Raw genomic sequence first — 7,378 nt, 5'->3', positions numbered from 1 at the left:
ATATATATATATATATATATATATATATATATATATATATATATATATATATCTTTAGCAAGGACACAGTATGGGGGGAGTATCACTGTTTCCACAAAAACATTAAGCAGCATAACTGTTTTCAACATTGTTATTATACGTTCCATTGACTACCTTGCTTTAAAGGTATTGATGACTGACATCTGACCATTAACAACTGAAAAAGCAACTGCACTGCATTACTGTATACTAGACTCTTTTAAATTGACGTCTTTGCTCTATTCATATTTGCATTTGACATCCTCCATTGCCTCATTAAGTGGCAGAAGCTCTGAGACTTGCCCCAGTGCTCTTTATTGACAAACAGCATGTGAATTAAGACAGGCATAATGAGCAGTCTGTCATAGGCTCTGCCACAATGACTGTCTATTGGCCTCCTACTTTCTCCATATATCTCTGTGTTGACCTAATTGCAGTGAACTTCTCTTGAGATGATCTCTTATCTTGTGCTGAAATTCTACATTTCACATTTGTTTGTTTTTCTTCTTTGGTGATAGTTGCTTCCATTTAATATAGTCATATTTGTTTAAAGATTCTTCAAAATATCTATTTTTTTCTGTTCCACGGAAAGGAATAACAGCATACAGGTTTAAAATGACACGAGAGTGAGTAAATAATGGCAGAATTTCTTGTATATTTTTGCAACTTTCGAGCCCCCTACAGTTAACAAGTTGGATTTCACTGTCGTCAATATCTGTCGTAATTACACTGGATAGCTGTACCAAAAATCTTGCACCACTCACATTTAATTAACATATTTCAAATCGGCATCGAAATCTGACATGAACTGCCCCATGAATATTGCTTCTTATGTAACAAATAGCACTAAAAAACTGCATTGACAATGGAGGTAATGCTTTATTTTAAGTGTCCTTTTTACACATTACGTGTACTTACTATTATAATGACAATTAATTATGCATTATTACATGCAAGTAAGCCTAAGCCAAACCCTAACCATATAGTAAGTACATGTAGTTAATTAATATTACTCCGTATTTAAATATATTATTACACTGTAACAAGGACAACTTACAATAAAGTGTAACCCTTTTTTCCATTCATAGTAATAAAATGAGCACACCATCTTGGTAGTGTTGGGGAAAGTTACTTTTAAAAGTAATGCATTACAATAATGTGTTACTCCTTAAAAGAGTAACTAATTGCATTACTTATTTACTTTTTATGGACAGTTACTTTACTTTTGTTTTACTTTTTCTCATCTGGGCTGGACTTGCTCGTTTGTTTTCAATATAAAAAGTTCTACTTTTGGGATGAAAGTGAAATGAATAAGCCTTAGGCTGAAGGAATGAAATTAATAATTTTTGTGTTAACATTTAATTATTGCAGGTTTGCATCATATTCTGAATTTGCTTTTCACTGTTTTTATTCATTTTGAGGAATACTGAATCTGTTTTTGTGCAAGTGAGATGAGTAAATAAATTTAGTCTAGAACTACAGTAAGCATCAAGTTTACACAGCGCACACAACATATCTGCACTTACTCCTGATTTCTGTCAGTCAATAAATGGGAAAAAGTAGCTTTTTTTTTATAAAGGAACTTGTAAAATAATGCGTTACTTTTCTAGTTATTACAAGTAATCTGATTACACAACTTGCGTTACTTGTAATCAGTTACCCCCAAAGCAGCGTCTTGATATATATCTAAAGTCTTTGGCTGCGGAAAAGAAACAGAAGTCATTCGCCTCATAAGTCAGAGTACCATCAGAATAATTTTGAATCTGATATTTAAGGGCAAAAAAATAAACATATATACAGTTGCATTAAGTTTATCAGAATACAATTTTTCCTTGTGGTATTTCATTCATTATTTTGATTGTGCTTCTATGAAAATATATTCAGGAGACTTGTGCCTCTAAGCTCTGAGATGGAGAATGAGGTGGAAAGCAAGCACTCCCACACCTGTACTGAGGGAAGATGAGAGGTTATTGCTATGAGACAACACAGTAATGTAGACAAGCTCTTAGTCTAATCAATACAGTGAAATCAGACGCAGCAGTAAAGAACAAAACACAAGATAAATGCAGTTCCACAGAGCAGTTCTACATGATGACTTACAGGAACAAGTATTATTGTGCCTGATTTTGTCCTTTTCAGATGATGAAAGAGGCAGAAATAGGAGAAAGTCAGGGGGTACACTTGCATAAATGACTCTTGTTCTGTTCTCGGTGAATTCATAAAACAGAGCTAAGTGCAGACTGATGCTGCTTTGTGTAAAACATTATTAAATCAAGCACTGATTGTTTTGTTTTTCAAAAACTCAATTTTCTGTCTGCTTCTTTGTCCATTGTATGCTGCGGCCCTTGCACATAAAAGACATAGGCCAAAGAATCACTACCATTAAAGGTAGGGTATGTAATTTTTCAAAAACTCTTTAGAAAACGGATTCGGGCTGGATAGCAAAACAAACTTCAGCAATAAGGGGCGTGTCTACTCGTGATGTGGAGGAGAGAGCTTTCAGTGCATGGGACGGACATTAGCCGAGCCGAGCGACAGAAAGATAGAGATGGTGGATAAAAACAAAAGGGAAAACGTCTGCGGAACGATAAGGCAAGAAGTAGGACCCGTGTAAATATCGGATCAGCTTTCCAGTGCTGGAGAGAACTCAAGGAGCGGAGGCCTGCGATCGGACGCCGAGGTTGCTTTGTTTCTTCTCGATAGGTGAGTAACACCGTGTCTACAACAGCTAAAGTCTGCCTACACTGGACGCGACCAAACGACCGTTGAAAACCATTTGAAATTTGTGTCAGCACGTCATAAATAGAACCCGGCAGCAGTTTTCTGTCGGGGATTTGTTGCGCCATGCCGCTCACGTCCGTAGACACGGTGTAACATTGTTTTGCTTTGTTTCACAGAACTAATCGTTGCCTGGGTTGCGTACGTATGTGTGGGGCGGAGCTATCAAAATAGGGGCAAGACCCTTTTGGGGTAGGGGCTACCAGAAATCGCTTACCGTGCCTTTAAAAAGTTTGCGTTAAATTTATCAAAAGTGACTAAAGTAATTTATAATGTTACAGAAAAAATCTATTTCAAACAAATGCTGTTCTTTTGAAATGTCTGTTCATCAAACAATCCAAAGGATCATGTGACACTGCAGACTGGAATAATGATCCTGAAAATTCAGCTTTGCAACACAGAAATTAATTAAGTTTTAAAGCATATTAAAATAGAAAACGGTTATATTAAATTGTAATATTATTTCACAATTTTACTGTATTTTTGCATTAAGAAGAGTCAGTAGGAGTGAATTATTGTACCATCATATTATAAATGAGGTCTCAAGTTCCTCAATGCAAAAAAAGCATCTGAATTCAATGTTGGTCTTATGGCTAACTGGTCAGGAAGGGACAAATATGGCTAAACTATTCGGGTGAACGTTTGCGTAATACTTATTCTGAATGTCTGGCTTTTGCGGAGAAATTCCAATAGACGTGATGATTAAAATAAAGCTGCTCTTTGCCCGCTATTTGAGGACGCTTTCATTACACAGCAGAAGGTTTCCTTACCCAGTTCTGCATTTATCTTCTCAAACTGCCTCCTGCTTAATCAAAAACAGTAGGTTCCAAGGAATGATTAATTGGAGGGGAAAACAATCAAAGGGAATGCCAGCTCACAGTAAAAAGAAATTAATAAGGTGAAATGAAGATGCTTGCTGGATGAGATTCATGCTTTGACAGGTGAAGCCGGATGATGCAGAACATACAGAGCAACCAGAAGTTCACATCTGGAGTTTCAGCCACACGGTAATAGCATAAAATATATACAGATAGAGCCATCCAACGTATCTATCACAGATAGGTCTATCCATCCATTCCTTCATCCAATGTTCGGTTTCTCAATATATATGCAGATAGAGCTTCCATCATTCTACACTCTTAAAAATAAAGGTGCTTCAAAAGGTTCTAGCGATGCCATAGAAGAACCATTTTTGGTTCCACAAAGAACCATTCAGTCAAAGGTTCTTAAAGAACCACCTCTTTCTTACCTTTTTGTAATCTGAAGAACCTTCTTTTGTCACAAATAACCTTTTGTGAAACAGAAAGGTTCTTCAGATGTTAAAGGTTCTTTATGGAACCATTTTGACAAAAAGGTTCTTCTATGGCATTGTGAAGATCTATCTATCCATTGTTATATCTATCATTGTATATAGAGATCTATCTATCTATCCAACCATCCATCCAAAACCTTAATGCCATACAAATGATGAAGTATTAAAAGTAGGCTGCATGTGGCCTTTACAACTTTTTTAACTTCAAGGCTTTTTTAACTTTTCAGGCTAGGCTGGCTTTGTCAAACCAACATCAAAGTTGGTCTTGAATTTTTATCTGACAAATGTTTTGGCAGGATGTCTGTAATTTGTCTCCAAGGTTAGGTTGGTCATAACAGTAAGGGTAAAAAAGGCTTTGATTTTTGTGCACTAACATACATTTTTACTGCGGTACCACCACGGTTACTAAACTCTTACAAGATTCACATTTGTTTCAGGTTTCTGCAGAACTCCAAATAAACAAATTAAAGAAGAACAATGGTTCCCATCCTAAAAAAAAACAAAGGTTGAAATCATGTTTTGTTGGAAACTAATGATTGATAGACCTGTCTTGGTCTTTGACCAACGTTTATCAAATAATTCTCCTTCGTGAATGTTTCATTCGCTGTTAATGGAGAATGCTGTGAACAGTGGTGAGAGAAATAAATCAGAATGTCATCAGTGAAACTGGACCGAGATTCATGAAGGAACAAGGGTTGAGCTCATTGACAACCTGAGGCATGATGTTTGAGGGATGATGTGTAAAATGAGTTCTCTGTTTGTCTTTAAATTTGATAGATGCCAATATAAACAGTTCATGCATTGAAACAAGACCACAAATGCTTCGACACACTACAACTAAGACACATTTTGAAAACACTGAATCTTCTGTCACAACTTTTAACAACTTCAGATGATCACTGCATTGTATTTGAGTCTTGTGTACTTTTGGTATTTTGAATTTCAGGAGGCAGAATGGAATGAAATGAACATATTTGCTGTATAGGTTTTAATAATTCCTCATTTTAAAAGTTTCATTTTTAGTATGAATTGCCCACATTATCATACACAGTATAACTGTTACTTACAGAAACATTAGATAATATTAATATTTTTATTATATTTACTAAATTATCTAAGAAGCATAATCCTGTAGTACACAAAGTGTGTATTTAGTAAATAATTTTACACACAAGGGGCATAAAAGTAAAAAAATATGGCAGCATAGTTTTAAAATTACATCACATTATGAGGAAAACCCAGTGTTATTTTAGTATTTATATACTATTACAGTATTTATTAGCATTTTGAATTAGCTTTAGTAATTTTATGTGCTTTTGTCTTTATTAGCTTTTATTTATTTTTTTTCTGGTTGGTTGATAGGTTTTAAATATTTCTGCTTAGCTATAATTTATTTGTATTTAGTTTTAGTAATTTGAGTACTTATTTACTATCTTTTTTTTTTAGGTAGTTGCCAAGGTAAAAGTTCTAATTTCTAATTTTGTTTTGCTAATTTTGTTTATAAAATTTGAATTCATTCATTCTTCATTTTATTTTTCAATTTTTGTTTTTATTTACATTTATATTTTAGCTTTTTTTTCCAATTAATGAAAGCATTTTCAGTTTAGTTTAGGCTTACAATACAAGGAAGACAAATGTGGATGCTTTACACTATGTCCTGTATGAAGTTTTAAAGCAAATACAAACTTTTCTGATTTCTACACAATGGCCATACATTCAAAACTATTGTAATCTTTGTTCTAACACCTGACATGAATTATACATGTAGTCATAGATTCTATTTGAGCACTGAATATTCATGGACCATCTCAAATCAAATGAACAGCACATCACTTCACAGCTTTCTGGGCATGAATGGCAATCATATGAGACTAAGAGGAGGAACAGTTTCAGAGTCCTTTGAAGAATTAAAGGCTTGCATCTAGTACACATTCATGCTTTAATGGATTGGCAAATGGATCCTGCACACTGTGGCTCTACAGGAGCCCAGAAGCTGATTCCTCTGTGCCAGAGGATGAGGGCGGCTCACAACAGCTTACATAGCACTTAGCATGAGGCCTTCATGGGCAGAAATCACACCGTCTCAGGCTGGCATCCACTGGAGTCTGTGTTGGCAGGACAGCAGGACAGTGATCCAGCCTCTCCGCAAGAGCAGAGACTCTTAGAGGAAAAGGGAACGGCTGCAGATGGCCCATTATTTTATTAGTTTGAAGCTAAATTTAACTTGCAAGTCACATGTTTTGACAATTGGTGTGATTTCATGGTCCAAACTTGAGTTTGATTCCAGCTTTCTCCATCTGGCCAAAATTTAAAGGTTGGTTTAAAAATACATTGAAATTTAAAGTTGACCAGGTCTCTCTGGAAGAAGAGATATCAATATCTCAATGTGATTTCCTGGCTAAATAAAGGAATAATAATAATAATACTACACTCAAAACCTTTTTAAAAGTAGTTAACTACACTAAAGATATTTTTAAATAGCAATAAACTTTTAAATATAGGTTATATGATGAATTATGACTGACAAAAAGATCATGTGATCATATGTTATGATTGATAGGGCCCGTATTTCACACCCATCCCCCCCCCCCCCTTATTTCCCTCGGGAAACTCGCGTAATTTGTATGGTATCGAGTCAATTCAATTCCACATATATTCGCAAAAGAATTGAAATATTGCAAAAGAAAAAGTTTTGCAAACGAAAACAAAAGTATTGAGAAAAAAAATAAATGTGCTTTTTGCAAACAAAAATAAAGAATTGCAAAAGAAAATGAAGTATTGCGAGAGAAAAAAAGAAGTTTTGCAAACTAAAATACATTTATTTTCTTTTGCAATTCTTCAATTCCTTTGCGAATATATGTGGCATTGAAATGACTCCATAGTATGGCCCAAACCTCCTTACATGAATAATCAAGTCAATATAATATAATATTATTATTTCAAATGTAAAAGTATGATTTGATTTAGGTATTAATGTTAATAATTGAGAACTAAAGTGAGCTGTCCATAAAGGGAAAACAGACAGCTCTGAAAGGACCTACAAGTAATTCACAGGAATAGCAATAAGAGGAAAAGGGAAGGTGTGCAAATTGGGTGGGTTTGCTGCGCGAGGCACAAGAGCTGTTGACAGTCATCAAGCCTGTCTCAAAGGGCTGAGGGAAAACAACGATAGAAGTGCTCAGCCCCCTGTGATCCAACCAAGCGGCAACCTCCTGCTCTCTCTGTGAAGCCAACAAGGAAGTGATTTAAACTGTAATTCGTCAACTGGCC

This window comes from Sinocyclocheilus grahami, unplaced genomic scaffold (genome assembly GCF_001515645.1).
Source record: "Sinocyclocheilus grahami isolate Dianchi unplaced genomic scaffold, SAMN03320097.WGS_v1.1 scaffold140.1, whole genome shotgun sequence".
NCBI lineage: Eukaryota > Metazoa > Chordata > Actinopteri > Cypriniformes > Cyprinidae > Sinocyclocheilus > Sinocyclocheilus grahami.
Note: the sequence above shows the minus strand (reverse complement) of the source record.